Source organism: Balearica regulorum, chromosome 9, assembly GCF_011004875.1.
Source record: "Balearica regulorum gibbericeps isolate bBalReg1 chromosome 9, bBalReg1.pri, whole genome shotgun sequence".
Lineage (NCBI taxonomy): Eukaryota > Metazoa > Chordata > Aves > Gruiformes > Gruidae > Balearica > Balearica regulorum.
Genome location: NC_046192.1, coordinates 24,627,559 through 24,644,883, shown reverse-complemented (window position 1 = coordinate 24,644,883; position 17,325 = coordinate 24,627,559). Strand labels below are relative to the sequence as shown.

The 17,325-nt window shown below is 38.1% G+C and overlaps 1 protein-coding gene across 3 annotated transcripts in view; it reads left to right on the top strand.

Moving 5' to 3' along the window:
- Window positions 1-37: 37 nt before the first annotated feature.
- LOC104643073 (neuroserpin) overlaps window positions 38-17,325 on the top strand; it is a 50,565-nt gene continuing 33,277 nt past the window's right edge. The window contains exons 1-2 of one of the 3 annotated variants that reach the window (XM_075761612.1): window positions 52-134; window positions 552-658. The gene's annotated coding sequence lies outside the window, so the exon portion shown is untranslated. Of the gene's footprint in view, window positions 135-551; window positions 659-7,312; window positions 7,609-8,060; window positions 8,453-17,325 lie in introns of those variants that run through there. The other 2 variants (XM_075761613.1, XM_075761614.1) reach the window with 2 other exon arrangements.

The window sequence follows — 17,325 nt, the reverse complement described above, 5'->3', positions numbered from 1 at the left end:
AGCCTCGGAGGGGCGGGGCGGTGAGACTACCCAGGCGGTGGCGGCGGGGGCAGCACACCCGCGGCGCAGCGCGGAGCGGCGGGGGTACTGGCGGGCAGCGCCGTGGTGGCAGCGGTACCACCACCACTGAGCCGGTGAGTGCGCTTGTCCCTTCGCGGTACTCGGGGCTTAAGTGCTGGGCGGTGGCTCTGGTTTACTTCTTAGATGGAGTGACGCTTACCTTTGCTGTGTTTCGGCACGCGCGTCCGAGCGGCGGTAGCGGCTGTGCGGAGGAGCGCCCGCCCGCGCGGGGGCCGCCGGTGGGAGCGCCGGCACGCCCCGGGCTCGTGCCGCGCGGGAAGGCGCCGCCGCGTTCCGTTAGCGCCTGAGGGGAGGGAGGCTGCGCCCGCCTGAGGGGCGGCTGCTCCCGCCGCGGCGGGGAGAGGCGGCGTTTGGGAACGGAGGTGCTTCCCCGGCGGTGAGAGAACTTAACGGGGGGGCGGGGGGGGACACACCAAACCCAAAACACCTTCGGGTGTTCAGTCACCCTTTGTCTCTCCACCTGCCGGCAGCGGCGGGGAGGAAACCGCTCCCGTCTCTGAGGAGCCGAGGCGTTCTCAGCCCCGCTCACCGGCGTCCGCGCTTCAGCACCGGCACTTTGTTTTCAAGTTGCACTGTGGTAAGTGTCGCAGCGGTGCTTCCTAAAGACCCGTCCGTGCCGAAGACGGAGATGTCGTGCGGGTCTGTGCGGCGTTTCTGGTCGCTACCCGCCGGGGGCTGAGCTGCTGAAGCCCCTTTCTGAGGGGTTTCTCTTGTCTATGGCACACGCCTTCCGTTCGCTTGGTTTGTGCTCTGCAGACCCTATGTGCGTATGGAGTATTTTGTCTTTCGACTATGCAAAAACTTAAGTAAACTTGTGTATTGTTTGTTGAGGTAGTTGTGTTACTGGAAAGCTTTAAGATTTAAAGTTTTAAATGATATTTAAAATTAACTCTATTGTTGAAGCGCTAACTCAGTTTTGGATTTGTATCTGCATTTCTGATTCATCACTATGATATGTGGGTTCTAATGCAATTCTTCTAATAGGTAAATTATTAAACTTGTCAAACATTGAATGCAACTTCTTGTGGCAGTGAGATGGCAAAGTGGGAAGACTTTGATGTCTGTCTGTGGGAACAGACAGATCACTTGCACGTTTCCATGTATGTTACCGTTCCCTGTCACCTTCACGTAGGTGAGCAAGAACACTGGGGGGGAAAGAAAAAAAAAAAAGCACCTGGATTGTTATACTTTGTGTACTGAGTTTTCTTGTCCCCACCACTACCTTGTTTTGTTTTAATCAGATCTGTGTACGATCTCTCATATATCAAATACTCCACATATATTGGTATTAAAGGGCTACTTAAAACTTGGGTAGTGTGTATGAATTGTGTATTACTAATCACTGACCATGTCTGTTTCCCCAGTTCTAATCTCATCATTTTTGATGTGATCAGTAGACTTTAGCCTAATGGAAAATTATGTCATTCTGCATAGGTGAGAGACGTTTAGTAAAATATAGTATAGATTGAGCCAAACGCATGTCTATGATATTTTATCCTTTCAGTTAAATTAGTGTGTTTTAAAGTAAAGCTACAAAGCTGCAGTCCTACTGGTGCTGACACTTAAAAGAGAATGTTATCTCCTTCCATCAATTTTGTGTACTTTTCCAAATTCTGTCTCTTTTTTTTTTTTTTCAGTGAGGTCTCGAACCAGTTTCATATTTTCCTATTTTTATGTCCATTGTGTCTTTCAGAATTGTTGTGGCTCGGTTGAGTATAATGAGGAATAATGGGGAGGGAGGGAGGGGGAATGGTTGTCATCTTTTTCTTTAAGATATGGATTGTTTGCAGAATTACACAGGCCAACTTAAAGGGTAAAACAAGGCTTGTGACAATGTTAAGTTTGCTATTAAATGCAGTCTTGAGTTCCAAAATGTATCTTCACAAGACTGTCTATCCTATATATTCGTATTCTCAAGTCGAGTTTGAGATAAAGCAAATTTTGAAACCCAAACTCTATCTCCCCATCTACCATTTTCAGTGAATGACTTGTTCACACATATATGAAAGTATTCATTAAGTTGTAGCTCATCTACTTTCATAGTCATTGTTGAAACCACTCAATATCCTGTGTCTCTGGCCTACTGAACACCTTGGCTACAGCGCTGCTGGCTCCAGTTGATTCCAAAAATGGCCTGGGATTAATGCACTTCTGAGCTGTTAAGTGACTTGCTTCCTGCAGGAGCATGCTGGTGCGGTGTGTTTCTGTGCTCCTTCTTTAGACTTGGGTCTTCTGTTACCTCCTCTCATATGGAAGAATGTGTATATTTTCGTGTGTAGTCTATCAGAGTTCTAGGAATGTATGTCTGTGAACACTACATCATTGTAATAACTCTTTTGAAATTTACTCTGTAGATGTAAATGTCACACGTTTACTTGTAGCTTAATTCAACTTCTAATCTTATTGTATTACAAAATGTAGCAGCGAAGACGAGTAGGATTCTTCATATCAAGATCTAGCTACTCTTAGCTCTTTAAAGTTGTCTTCAACTGACAGATCTAATGTTTTTTTCTCAGAATTTCAAATTTTTTGTTTGGTTGCTCGTCATCCATGAAGACGCATTTTTGGTGTGGCTGAATACCTTTTACAATAATTTCTGAGAGTCCGTGTTCTGTGTAGGCAATACATTATTCTGTCATAAAAACATAAGCTGAATATGTATTAACATAGGGTGCATCTGTCCTGTACTCAGTCTTTAGGCTGTCCTCAGCTTCATTATGCTGTGTGTTCAAAATAATGTTAAAAATTGGTACATAAGCATGGCTTTAAAAATTACTGCCTGGTTTATTTTATGTACAGTTGCATCTCTCTGATACAGTCACTGTCTCTGGTTACACGTCAGTATAATGGACAGATAGTAGGGAAAGACGTCTGTATAGTCAGCTGTGATTAGTGATAACTTTCTGTTTTTTATTAAATACATGAAAGACCAGAGTAGTTAAATTTGGAAATATCTTTAAAATTTTGGGGTTTAATTTGTGACTTTTGAGTCTGGTGAACTGGATGACAAAAGGTTAGCGGAACTTGGGGTGGAAATAATGTAACATGCATTGCTGCAGGAGGAGAGGAAATTCTGAGTCTTAAATAATTGACTTGACAGAACAACACATTTTCTTTAAATTTCTTTGTAAAATTGTGCTGGAGACAATGAAGCTATCTACTTCAAGACAAAAAATAAAATCCCACAAATAACGAGGGTAAAGTTTTGGACTTATATTCCCTCTGTACTTGGTATTTAAAGCAGTGCAAAATGACAGGAATGTAAGTAAACTGCATCAATCACATTAGGAATATATATTTTTTTATAGTGTAAACAGATTAGTACAGTCATTAGAAAGGAGGTTTATGTTACAGAAGATCTGTAACAACACAGTACTGTGAGAATTCAAGTAGGGTGAATGCCTGTATGAAAGCTCTTCAATTTCCTGACTTCACTGAAAGAATGCCATGTCATCTTTTTCATTTTCTCTCCCCAAAATTCTATTTCTAAAAAGGTAATTACGTATTATACTAAACAGAAATGTAGATAAGAAACTGTGCATTTTGCTAATAAGTAAAGCTACACTACACTGCATTGTTTTAACACTAAAAGCTTCCATTTCTTTTTTCTATTAGTCTCATACTCATGCATACATTCCACTTCTTGCTGATCCCTCAGCCCAGCCAAAATCAGACGTACATATACGAAGGTGTCTGGTGACTCGTCATTTAAAAGCATGAGCCCTCCTTGCAGTGTGATTGCTGCCTGGCTTCACTCAGCTGTGCAGCAGTGGTGTTCTCTTCTGCCTGTTTGTGTTTTGAGTAGTTCTGAACAGCATCTCGTCTGGTGGCCTTAATAAAGTATGTATGATAAAGAATTGTTCTTATGTGGTGCGATTAAAATATCAACTGTAAGGTCATGCTCTGCTTTGTTTAATACACTTCAAAGCTAATGATTATGAAAAATGCAGACTGTGGCTAATGTGATAAAAGCTGTGTTAGTTACCCGCATCCTTTTTGGTCTTTTAGAGTCGTTGCAAAGCAGCTGTAACTATGAGATGGGAAAAGAGAAAATTTCTTATTGATACAAGCTAATGAGTTAAATATGTGTCTCGCTTCTGGGTTAATAAGATTTGACCTCCTGTGTTGTAAAGGATTTCTGGTTTAGTTGAGTGTTTAAATGTTATGATAATTCTTGAGAAATATGTTTTCAGACCTTGAGATGATTCTCTCAGGAAGAATCAATAATGACAAGTAATATGCTGTCTAGAAGAAGAAAGTTAAAACAATGTGGTTGTATTCGGTTTTAACTAAATAGCTAGCCTATTAATTGGAAGATATCGTTCCACTTATTTATGTACTTCAGCCCTGCAGTCTTTCACCATTACATCTAAACAAATAATTGCTTAATAATGTAAACTTTCTAATTGCTGTCTATATCTGACAATTCTAAACCTGTGATGACTTGATGAGGTTAATGGACAATTGGCTTCTTCTAGAAAGATCAATTCTGTCAGAATTAAAACTGAAACTGTACCATGTGTGCAGTGGCATTTCTTAAATATAAAAAAACCAAGCACTTTTTAGCTAGGAATGATCTCTCCAAACCCCGGAAGAACTTCAGTGCCTGTGCTCTTCTGTCTTCATCTCATTTTGTCATCCATGTTTCTGTATGCATGGTTTGGGGGACTTCCTCATCTGAAAAGAGAGAACTATCATTGCTTTTCTAACTTTTTTGAACAACATATTTAAAGCATTGTTTTGCTTTTGGAATTCTGACTGAATTCCAGAATTTTGCTGAGACATCACAGGAAAGCAAACACTTTAATTACCTTTGCAATAAGATAATATGCCCAGACATTTGCTTGCCTAGTGCATTTTGCATCTGGTTGTTTTTTTTTTTTTTTTTGGAGCAGTGATGCCATTCCAGCCCTTGATTCTCCTGTAGAAGTTTGGACTAAGCTGGAGAACTTGAACATCTACTTTTCAACACAATTTTTTTAACTGACCTTGTCATGTCAAGGTAATGTTAGGAGCATGGGTACTCTGCCAAAGACAGCCTGTCTGAACTTCTCACCATCACTTAGCCACTGGAGGTTGCCTCCTTCCTTGACAGTATAGCAAAATGTTGTTTTTCAGTAACTGTTTCTATGTCTGAAGTAATGTTCGCTGCCCCAGTTTTCCCATACATCTCAGTTATATAAGTTGTAGTTAGAAAGAAAATAGGTTTAAAGATTTAAGCCATCCTTTTTAATTGGTGCACTAAAACTGCCCTTTTCAAATGCTTTTCTTTCCACATTTAAATTAAAGCAGTTCTTAGAGCATTTAATGATTGTGTACTTCACATAGCAATTTGAGTTCACTGAAGCAACTCATGTTTTCTTTCTTGGATATCTTTTTTTTCAAAAGAAGCAATTGCTGTAGTTTCTAAACTAAAGCTATTAATCAAAACCTAAGACAACACAAACAGCTTACTGTAATATCAGATCTTCAACTTGAGATCCTGTTGATGTAAAGGAAAGATGCCTAGGTCCCTACCCAAATTGCTGTAAGTATATGTAAAGCCTGTAGGTGAATGATAACCTTTTCATCTGCAAAGAGAAATATGAGAAGTGGGAGGAAGAAGAGAGGGAAGCTAAGTTATTTTTACTGTAAATATGTCAGTTTATTGACTTGTTAATTTCAGATTTATTCAAAAAAAGCAGGAGGAGGAAACAGTAATGTCTGCCAAAACCAAAGTAATTAGTGGGAGTTGAAAGATGTCTAATGATTCTTACAAGTACTAAAGAGGAATAAACTAGTCTCTTATTAAACTGGATATGGACTTCTGAAACACTGTAGTAATTCTATTTTGTCTTTAAAAGCATGTGCACTTACATATGGTGAATAAAACCCTCTTTATTAAAGTAGCATTGTTTATTCACAGTAATGTTACAGGCAGCAGGTGTTTTTGTTATTTAAAAAAAAGTAAAAAAAACAAAGCTGACTCCACACTTTTAAGATAAAGGTTCAAATAATATTTGACAAAGCTCATGTTTTAGTTGAAGAGACTTTTAGTTTAATCCTTAATGTGCCAGCTACACCTCCGTGGTCTAGCGTGAAAAATAAGATCTTGTTTCACGACTGTGTGCGTTATGGACCATCTTTTTTTTCCTCGTCTTATGACTCTGGCTGTGACTAGTCCAGTCACAGAATTCATGAACTGTTCTCCCAGTTCTCTCTATCCAAAGATGCTGTTAGTGGAGGTCTGCAAATTGAGGAGTTTGGAAGAGGTCAGCAGTGTCTGAGAATCTGTTTTAAGAGAAATAAGGTGAGCTGTTAACAACCATCTAGTGCTTAGGATGTAAACATAGGAGATGCAGAGCTGAACCCTTTTAATTCAATGCTGTTCTGGTCTTTGGTTGTTGTGATCTCATTTTCATCCTGCAGTAGTGTTGACCTAAGTATCACAGATAGGTATTATGTGTTGTCCGTAACTGATAGTAGTGGAAGTCTGGAAGGGATGTTTTGCCTCTGTCTTAGGTCATTCCTCTGCATCAGAATTGGGCCTTTCCTCTTCATCTGCTTGCCTGTTTTATCCGTCTCCCTCAGTGCACAGGCCTAACCGTAGCAATCTCCCTTCACATGCTCTAGCATTTCCTCTGCTATGCTCATGGTGCTCTGTGCTTCTGCAGTGTGTGCATACAAATCTTTGCTTTTAATCTCCAAGGGACATTGCCCACCTCCTTATTGCTGCCATCTGAAAATGCCATTGCAAGGAAGCAGAACTGTGAGAAATACTAGCTGTGGCTTTCTTTATAGAGCAAGCAGGAGTAGTTTTATTACTACCAGCTCAAACAGAAAATAGCAATAGTCAGTGAAATATGCCACCTGCATGTGAACTTGTCCAGAAGTGGTTTTTTTAAAAGTTTTTTTTTTTTTTTTAAGCCATAGACAAGACAATGACTGATGAATAATGTCTTCCCACATTTTCCCCTGATCCTCATCTGACAAACTCAGAGCATCTCTAAATACCTCTTGGGAATTCAGCAAGATATGAGGTAACATTCTTAATAGAAGGATGAATGCCTGATAGGAGTAAGCAGCCTGAAACAATGTTTGTAGTGCTTTGTAGCTCTAAGTGTTCTTGTTCTTCCTGGGGACAGGCTCTGAAGTCTCTTGTGCCATGCATGCCTGAATGCAGCTCCTCAATTCATTGTCACCTCTGTGGTCACTGCATGCAACAACTGTGCTTGTTCTCAATTTCTTGTAGGAGAGTGCTTTGATTAGCATCTCTGAGGCATAGAAAATGTCATGGTAGCACAAAAAGCCATGTGGATTTTAGAACTTTTGGAGTCTCCAGTTACACGGAAGCTACTTGGAGTCATCATAGCTGGCAGTTTCCATCTGGTCTCCCTACCATGCATGTGCTGAAATACTAAAGAAACCAGGATATTAGATCTATGAGGAGATACCAAGAAACACACATATCAGAAAAACAAGTGAGCAGAAATGTCTAATTATGGGGGACATGGAGCAGCAGGGCATGTAGAGAAGATACCCATGAAAGTGAGTAAGAAACAAATTGACTGTAAGTAGATTTGCATGACTGTAAGGTGATATGCATGAAGTGAAAAAGTGCCATTGGTAACTTCTCATACACGAATGTGAGGGAGGAAAATGTACATACAATATGAAACTACAGTACCCTTGTGAATTTGACATAACTGATAGCAGGTCTTCATACATGAAGTAATACCAAAATACTCCTTAGCTTCAAGAGGGCAAGGTTTCACTTGGTCACAATGAAAATAAATTCTTGAAGTGACGGAAGCATATTTCTTAACAAGAACGCTAGGATATTTTGTATGTAGAAGGAGAAGAAAGCAACGTAAATTCAAATCTACATATAAAAATTGTTACAAGGGGCTTGGTCTAATACAGTATCATCTTTACCTGTAGTGAAATCCCTGCAGAGGCACATGTAGGATAATATGTGTTCTCACTATTTGTCATTTCAGGATTGGTAGAGACGAAATGACATTCACTATCCTTTCCTAATCCTTATCTACGTAACCTATCTCTGAGTAATTACTTAAGCCTTACAATTCTCAGGGAATTTAGAAGAATCCCCAGAAATATTGCTGAAGCACCAAGAGGGCAAGGACGAAACTAAATTTTTGCTTTCAAAGGCTCCGTGATTGTCCTGGGAGCTCAGAGAAGGTAACATCAATGGATAGGATAGTTTTAAAGGAAGAAGACAAAAAAGCTTACTTGTCCACCACCAAAGGATCTAAACCCAAGTCATTTAATCTATACTTAACCTGTGCTTCTCCAATATAAAATGAGAACAGACTCTTCCTACTTGTAAAATTCAGTAACGAGTCTGAGGCATCTGGGTGTTCGTTAAAAGGTAAAGGTCTATTTGAATGTGATTAATACTTTCAACAACCTTAATGTATTGTATATCAGCCATGTAAGCAACTAGGTGGTCATATAATTCATCAGGCATGGCAGTCTTTACTATCCTAGAGCAGCTTGGTATAGATTTTTAGAGATATTAGATCATTCGTATTACTTACTCTAAGGATAAATGGTAACATTCATCATAGACTTCCCATTTTTATTTTGTAAATCTTTCAATACAATGATTGAATAATACTTTGAAAGCTAACAATTGCAAATCCTAGATATTGTTTGAATTGTAGAGGTATTTTGCACTGTGCTGATCAAAGTAACAAATATCATCAATAGACTTACACAACACATAACGTTTATGTATGTTCAAGGAAGCTTTTAGAATACAGCATTCATTTAGAAAATATTTGAGATAATAACATATTATTCACTCACAGAAAAATTTAGTGTTGAGTTGAATTTCAGTCAAGGCTGTGAAAATACTTGATATTCTTTTGAAACAAGAAATCATTCCATCACTGAAGTCTTACAAGGTTGTGCATACAACAGGAAACAGCATATTAACAGGAAATTTCCATCATTTTTTCATGCTTAAATGGAGTAGATCTGAAGTCAGTTCGTTCAACAAAACAGCAATTTGAGCTACTCTACAGAGTTCACTTGAGGCACCATGTTCTTCCTAGTTCACTTTAAATATGGATTATGGAGACTACTGCTGATTTTTTTCATATTTAAATTACGACTAGTTTTATTATCTTACATTTTACCTGGTTGACTAGAGAAATAAAATTTTTCTGACTGTCTGGCTTATACAAAATATAGTTAATTAAGACATGCTATACTTTCTCCCCAGAGTCAAAGTATAATGTTCAGCTGGCCGACTTGCATGAATAAACCATCACTGTGAATCATTAATTTAGAAGACAAGCTATGGTAATTGATGTCTTTATGCAAGCTATGGAAGTGCTTAGGGAAATCACTTATTTTTCTTGTTGGTACATCTTTACATTTGTTTTAGAATATTTCTAGTGCTGTAGCCTCTGAAAGAGATTCACCTGAGATTAACTGTTTCTGTGGGAATGTGATATTTTTCTTGGTTTTGAGAAAAAAACTTAATATTTTTATTCTGAAAAAATACTATTAAAATTTATAAGACTTGACCTTGGGCTAATGTTGTGTGCATATACTGAATGAAATGCCATTTAAATTTTGGAAGTTTCTAGTAAAAAGACCTGGCACAGTGATATTAGCAGTAGCCTTTATGTGGTAAAAATGCCTTTCAAAAATCATAATGTTATTATATCTGGTAATGCAAATGGAGATTGCAAACACTTAATACATATTCTGTAAGTTGGTATTTAGACCTTCCTATATTCTGATATTGTTGGAAGTGGTTACCTGATGAGTTGATAGCATGTTTTTGTATCAAACCAAGCATATCAAAGGATGATGATACATATATTTTGTTGGAAGACTTACACTTGAAGATAATTTAATTCACAAAGTTTACTTCTATGTTAAATTATACTGTAACAATCATGTCTGTATAGCAAGAAGAGTTACCAATTTTGTTTCCTTTGTAGGAATCTCTTCATTTTCACCCGTAATTGAAATATTAGGGTTTGCTAGTCCACAGTGATGTATACCAATTTATGATTATTTTGTCTGTCTTCAAAACAAAACAGATGCAGCTAGGTCAGTATTTGAATGGGAGCCAACAGGTTAGTGGTTTTTCAGTAGCAGTTCAAAAGCAGAATATCAATAGCCCGTAACAAAGCTATCAGGTTGCTGAGGTAAAACCACCAAGTGGCAATGGTTTTTGTATTATTACAGATCAAAGTAGTTTCAGCATTTTTTCTTTTATTGCTGGTCTCTTATATTTGAAAATGTCTGTTCCATTTCTAAATTCCTCCTGTATCAGCAACCAAAGATGTTTGTCTTCAGTTTGAGTCTTTCAACTTTGTATATTGTATTGCAGTTGCAGCAAAGTTACGTACTCCTCCTCCAGTAGACTTTACATTTTTCATTACCAAAAAAACCAGTTTATGAACTTATGAAGGGTTTTTAACACATGCACGCAGATTTCATCTGTGCAAAATACAACAGAATTGAAGTCTTTCAATTGACTTTAATGGGTCTTAGAACTATAAGTACTTAGTGATATGGTGTTTTCTATTCCATAGAGGAAACTTGTTAAATGCTTCTTGTATGTTCGGTAACTGGAATACCAAGCGGGCCATTTCTACATATAGTCTTTAAGATGTAACGATCCTGAAAATAAGCAGGCATCGGGTGTTGGAACTAGGTGATTTTTAAGGTCCCTTCTGAACCAAACCATTCTATGATTCTGTGTGTTTTCTGTGTTCTTTTTTTTTTTTTTTTTTTTTAAATCTGGAATACTTAAGTCTGTATTTTGATGCATAAATGAGAGGTATTATCTTATGTGCTTGGCTGCTCCTGTTTGTTCTCAGATGAGCCCTGGTGTGCTGCACTCAGAAATCCAGCCCTGAATTTTGACGTCATATATATATAGGAACAAAAAGAGAGTATGTTCACAGTAAACTGGCATTTCAACTAAATTCAAATGGGCATTGTCATATTGGTTCAGTTTCATAAGATATGAGAAGTATCATATTGCTGATAGCTTCAGTTACTGAAAAATTATAATCTCCACTTTATAAAAAAGTGAGATACAACATGTTTGTTAATGCTTCCCATGGACATATAGTAACTTGGTCATGGGACATTAAATGCATAATTGGGTTGTGTAATTAACTTCTTTCCCTATGGATTGAGAAGTAGAATTTTCTGAGTAGTTCAAAAATATTTTTATAATATTAGTTCAAGCCAAGGGGAGAAAAAAATAAATTTTTCAGGCCTTTTAAGATACATAGTGAATAGAACTTTGTTCCTAATGTGTTTATATGCCAGCCATAAAACTCACAAAGCAGTGACTACTTCTGTGTTTCCATAGCTGACGCAGAACAGAGATTTGAAGCTTGCTTGCTTGGCCAAAGAATTCCAAAATCATCGAACCGAAAGAGATTTTGAGGGTTTTCCCTTAACAGTTGTTTCATTTTGCATGGAACATAGATTGGGAGCAGGTTTATGTAGCCTCTTTCTCTTGCTTTCCCTCTCATGCATCTTCCATGTGAGATCACTACTCATGAGGTAGGTCAAGTCCTTTTCAGTATTTAAGAGGTGCGTAGTTTTGTGGTTCTTAAAATGGGGCCATGGAATGTATATGGGTGGGGATGTATGTGTGTACGTATACATGTATTTGTATGTGCATCTTTTTCAGCACATGGAGGATGGACAAAATGTATGCTGTATATGAGGAACTTTGAAACTCACTCCTCTAGTTCATCTACTTTCCCAAGTCACAGTCAACTGTCTCTTGACTCCTGACATGCTTGCCTCATCTTCTTAAAGGGATCTGGTGGATGTGGGTAGATCTAGAGACCTCCCCAGACAACTTATTCCAGAGCTTCGTTGTCTTTGCCAGCAAAATGCTGTTGTTAAAGTCCAGTCTGACATTTTGTTATTACAATTTGAGACTCTTCTTGTCCCATCCACTATACGCACAGAATCAGAATAGTATTTTTATTCCTTTTTTATTTTCTTCCTCCATAATTGATATCAAAGATAGAGGCTCAAATAAAACATCCCTAAACTGGCAAAATTTGAGTTTTTAAATCCATATTACTTTAATACTTTCATACTTGAGCTACCTCAATTGGCATCATTGTTAGTCCAATTAAAAAATAAGCACCTGTCTTAAAGAATTCATAGCTGGACTGGTGTCACAGTCAAGCTTGGGAGAAAATTACTTAGACATAGAAAATACTTCTGAAAGGCAGAATACTTTTATTTCAAAGTATCCAGCTTGACTTTTTTGACAATTCATTAGCAATATCATAAACCAAGTGACGCTGAGACATCTACAGTTTGATCAGGGGAAAAATTTCTAGCATGCATTCCTGGATAAAATTATCTCAGTGATTGTTAGTGGGAGTGGTGAGCTGCCAATGTCAAATAGCAGGTGAATATGGTTGCAGGTCCCTTCCTGAAACAATTCAGCAAAAAGACAGTGGTGAGACCCATGAAAATCTGAACAACTTGAGGACTTTGAGGTAGTTAGTGCTCTAATTTTGTAACATCATGATCTGACTCTTTCTATATAAACAGGTTAAACTAGTAGAACCTTTAAAACAAGCACAAGGAAATGTTCGTTTAATAAGGCCACAGTAAAGATTTTTTTCCAGATACAGACTCACTGAATGGGAGTGTAAGCAGTGTTTGAGGTTAGGGATCAGCTGTGGCCACTCAGGCTTGTAATTACAGCTGTGGTAAGTGTTTTCAAGTCTTGCTGTACTGAGAGTTTTCTTAATCCATTATTTTACTAGGCCTTTCATTGCCCCTCCTAGTACATTGTAACAATTCCTGAAATCCTGTGAATCATGGGAAAACAAATGTTAGGCTATTAATTTCTGGCTATATAGAGATATAAATTTGAGTGTTACCTAGGCAAGTACATGGTCATGTTTGACATTGTTATTGTATTTAGTAGCTGCAGTAAGCAAGCAAGCATTACGACTATATGCAGTGAAGACTGGATTGTTTAAACTTTATACTTTTTTCCCCCAATTAAAAAGCTTAAGGAACTTTTATTCCATTATTATTATTATTATTATTAGGCTTGGTTACTGCAGACTTTGGGAGCTAGAAAAGACATGTCCTGTTTAAAGCTTGATGCTGGCTGCAGTTGACTTCCCTGTATTTTTATGAAAACCAGCACGAAGCTGATGCCTCAGCTGGTTACTGTTTGCTCTTTAAGCCATGCAGAAATCCATGCCCTGGAATGTCAAACAGGACTGGAAACTTGATACAGCTGAGCTGCTTTCACCTGTACATGGGCAGGTTACTGCTTAAAACAACAAATCTTTGAGCATTGCTCTTCACTTAGCCTTTATCTTCTGCCTTGGATGACTTTCAACAAAGAAGAAATAAACTTAAAAAGAACTTTAGGTGGATAATTTCATACTGTAAGTAATGTTACCCCTTTAAATTCTACCATTCTGCCTGCTTTTCTCCCTCTTAAGGGGTGGGCTAGCCATAATTTTAGACAGTGTTTCATGTATCAGTGATAAGCTTTATCTGATGATGAAACAGAGGTGGCTGAGGTTTACAATCTAGTTTCAACAAGGTGTACAGTTGATCTCTGCATGCTTCTTCAGGGATTAACAGATTCTTTGTGCGATTAGAGATGAGCATTTGCCTTTTTACATATTGAGGTGTATTTGTATCCAATAGAATAACTGTTCTGTGGTGAATAACTAAAAAAATGTGCATGTTTTGGGCAACGCTTTGCACACGGCTGCACCAAACCAGTCGAGTTGATTGTAGGCTGATGAGTTTGCTGCTGAGATATATTGATTAAAAATTAAAATATCTTTTCTGCTGTGGCTGCGTTAATGGAACTGGTTGGTACAAACTGGGTCTAAATTCCTTGCTTTGAGGTACAGCTGTCCACCTTGCCTACTTAACTTAGACATAACAATCAGATAACCTGTGGAAGGCTTGAAAATCGGGATCTTATATACAGGCACAAGAATTCAGGTTAGCCTATTTAGTTTTCAAAGGCATGCTAATTAAAAAGATTAACCTAATTTTTAATAAGAATGCGTATATTACCCACCAATGTAAAATGCTAGACGCGCATGAATCATAGCATATAATACAAAAAATGGGAGTAGTATTATAGTCTCTAACAAAAGGTAGAATTAATATTAACTTACCATAGGAAATCCTAGAGGAAACAGCTAAAACTTGCTGGAAAACAGGTATTCTATTTTTTGGGAGGGAGGAAAAAATAAGATTTCAACCTTCATTTTTCATTCTGGATGTTGGAAATTACTTGTTTACTTTCTGTAAGGTATTGGAGTTTGAGTTACAAAAACACATTTAAAAATCTTCAAAAACAAACAAAAAAACCCAACAAACCCACAAAAAAACCCAAAACCAACCAAACAAAAAAAACCCCAACACCCTCTGTAAACCATATCATGAATGTGTTTATATAGCCACAGGGAGACTGTATAGATGTGAGCCAGTGAACAAGAGAGGTGGACTGTTTCTTCAGCGCTTCATGATTGCTCTTGTTCGTGTGAATTGCTTTAGCATTTAGAATCAGATCTAACATGATCCAAACTTCTCTGTGTGGGAGAATAAGCAAGATTAAGACAAATTCAGCTCCCTGCATGTGGTGTTTAAATGGCTCATCATCGAGAGGATACTTGGAACAGCATCAGTTCTCATAAACACAAACCAATGAGGCTTGAACAGTGATCTGCAGAAGTGCGCTTCAAGGCCAGATTCCACCTTCCAGGCGCAGCTTGAATACTGGACTCTCTAACTGAGCTGTTTCGTCCATGGTGAGCCGAGAGGGATGTATCAACAGCTATAGGTCTCCAAGGCCAGGATAAACAAAACTATTACAAGGAAAATGTGAATATTTTCTTCCTTTTTTTTTTCCCCTCTAACTAAAATGAGACTTGTTTTTTGCCTCTAATTGAATAAGCTATATTTCTTTGGTTGTTACAGATCTTCTGTTGTGGATAAGATACCTGCACAGCAGGGATTGTTTTTTTCCTCTCTTTCTCTTTCTGTTTCCAACTTTCCCATTTATCCCTTGAAACTGCTGCTGTTCCAAATATTCTCTCTGAACAATTTCAGTAACACATGCAGGGCGCTGAATTTGCTTCTTGTCTTCAAACCCTGCCAGCTCACCCAGTTTGAACAGTATGAGACTACTAGTTTTCTTTCTTTTTCTTCCTTAAGCTGGTAAGTTCATGGATGCTTATGAAGAAGCAAGTGGGAAGAAGGACTTGAATGATGATGTAGAGGAAAAAGTGAGGATTTCAGTGGGAATTCTGTCCACTATGCCACACTAGCTGGTTTTTCCTACTGTCCAGACACTATATGAGTTGATCAGTTGCTTGTATTGGTGTCTGTAATTAAGTTGTGTCTGTAATCAGGCAGATGCCCTGGTTGCTTTCCTTTTTTAAAATTTTATTTTAAAAGAGCTGCTCTCAGGTGAAAGCAATATAAAATTGGAGTTCTGGAGTTGAAGAAATCATGGATATGAGAGGCAAATGAAAATATTTGAAAATATATGAAAACTACTAGCAGAGCAGATAGCTGAAGCCTAGGAGGCAAGAACGGGAATTGGCCTTAGGACAGGAGGAAGGAGAAGTTTAATTTTCTTTTCCACATGTTTCCATGCTTCTCACTCCTTTGGGAAGACCAGTGATCAGCATCCTTCATATAAAAAAGAAATTCCTATCGTATGCCTTGTTTGGAGTTTTCCACTGTGTGAAATAGAGTGAAAAATCCTGCTACTAGCTGAATTTTGCATCCAGATTATTCTGTAGTTTTTAGGAAAAAAAAGTCTTTATTTTGTAACAGATGTTATGCTGTTATCTTAGAGAAATATTTGAAGTGGTGAAGCTTACACAGTAGTGCTAAATTTTTGTCTCAGAGTTACTGATTTTGGTGAAATGTACTTTTTCATTGACTCCATCTTGCTAGTTCAGAAATAAACACCTTCTGAATGATTCTTCTCATCCTTTTGTCTCTGAAGTTTTTGTGCAAGACCAGCTTTACAGGCTGTTTCCATTTTGATTTTTGTCTCAACTGTGTCTCTGTTGGTCAGGCTCAGCATGCTTGCCAAAACAGCTCTTTCAACTGGTTTTAAGAACCGTCTTTCATAGATCCTGTCCAGCTTCAGCTGCTGTGCCAGGACAGCTCTATTAACTGGATGGTAATAGCCTGGCCACCTCTGCCAGCGCGGTCCCCTGGCTGGCTCCAGAGCAGCTGCCAGCATGGAAGGTGCCAGGGCTGCCGGGGTGGCTGGGGGAGCTCCGCTGGCAGACGGCTGTGCTCCGGAGTTAGCGTGGGCCAGCGTTTCATACCATTCTGTTGCTGGCTGTCAGGACAGTCTGTCTGATAGATGCAGTTGCTTCTAAGAGTAATTGTAGCTGGCTGGAAGCTCACCAGTGGCTGCTGCTGCTGCGATCTTGCATCTTCTGTGTAGAAATGGACTACAAAGTTGAGAAGCAGTAGAGAAATGTTTGTGCATTATAAATAACAGTCCTTGTAATGATGAATTGCCATTTGTAATCAATCAGGGTATAACATCTACTTTTAATGCTAGGGTTAATTATTTTGGGTTTTTTTTCCTAAAGCAATCTGTATCTTATTACTATGCTGTAAGAAACTAATTCTGATCCAAGTAGTGTTAACATAAGTGAATAATAACTCTCCTGGAAATAGTGACGTTACCGAAATGTAAATGGAGCCCAATGTTGATTGCAAGTTTGAAGCCAATATTGTTTTGTAGGAAAGCAAGCTGTTTTGTATGTCACACTTGCATTTAGTTTATGAAGTGATAGACTCCTTTTCTGAAATCCTGATACATTTTAATTAACTTCCTTCATCTTCTTGACGTAGTTATAGATATAGCCTGATTTTTTTTTTTCTGAAGTCCTTGTGGAGGAAGGTGAACAATGTATTGAAGAATTACAATGTATTAAAGAATTAACTTCTGTTTTGAACTTTTGAAACACTGTTTCGCAGATAATGTAGGCCTTGTCTATTTAGTTATTTTGGGATGATTTAAAGCCTATCATTGTTCATGGCATTTTTAGACGTTTAAAAATTTTCCTGAGTTGGTTGGTATTGTTAAAATGTATTCAGGAAGTCTCCTTCAGAGAGACACAATTTTAAGGTACTGTTGACGCAGTATTCCCTATTCCTATGAATCACTGAATAGTGAAGGACTCCTGGTCTGTTTTTGTTTATCCCTAA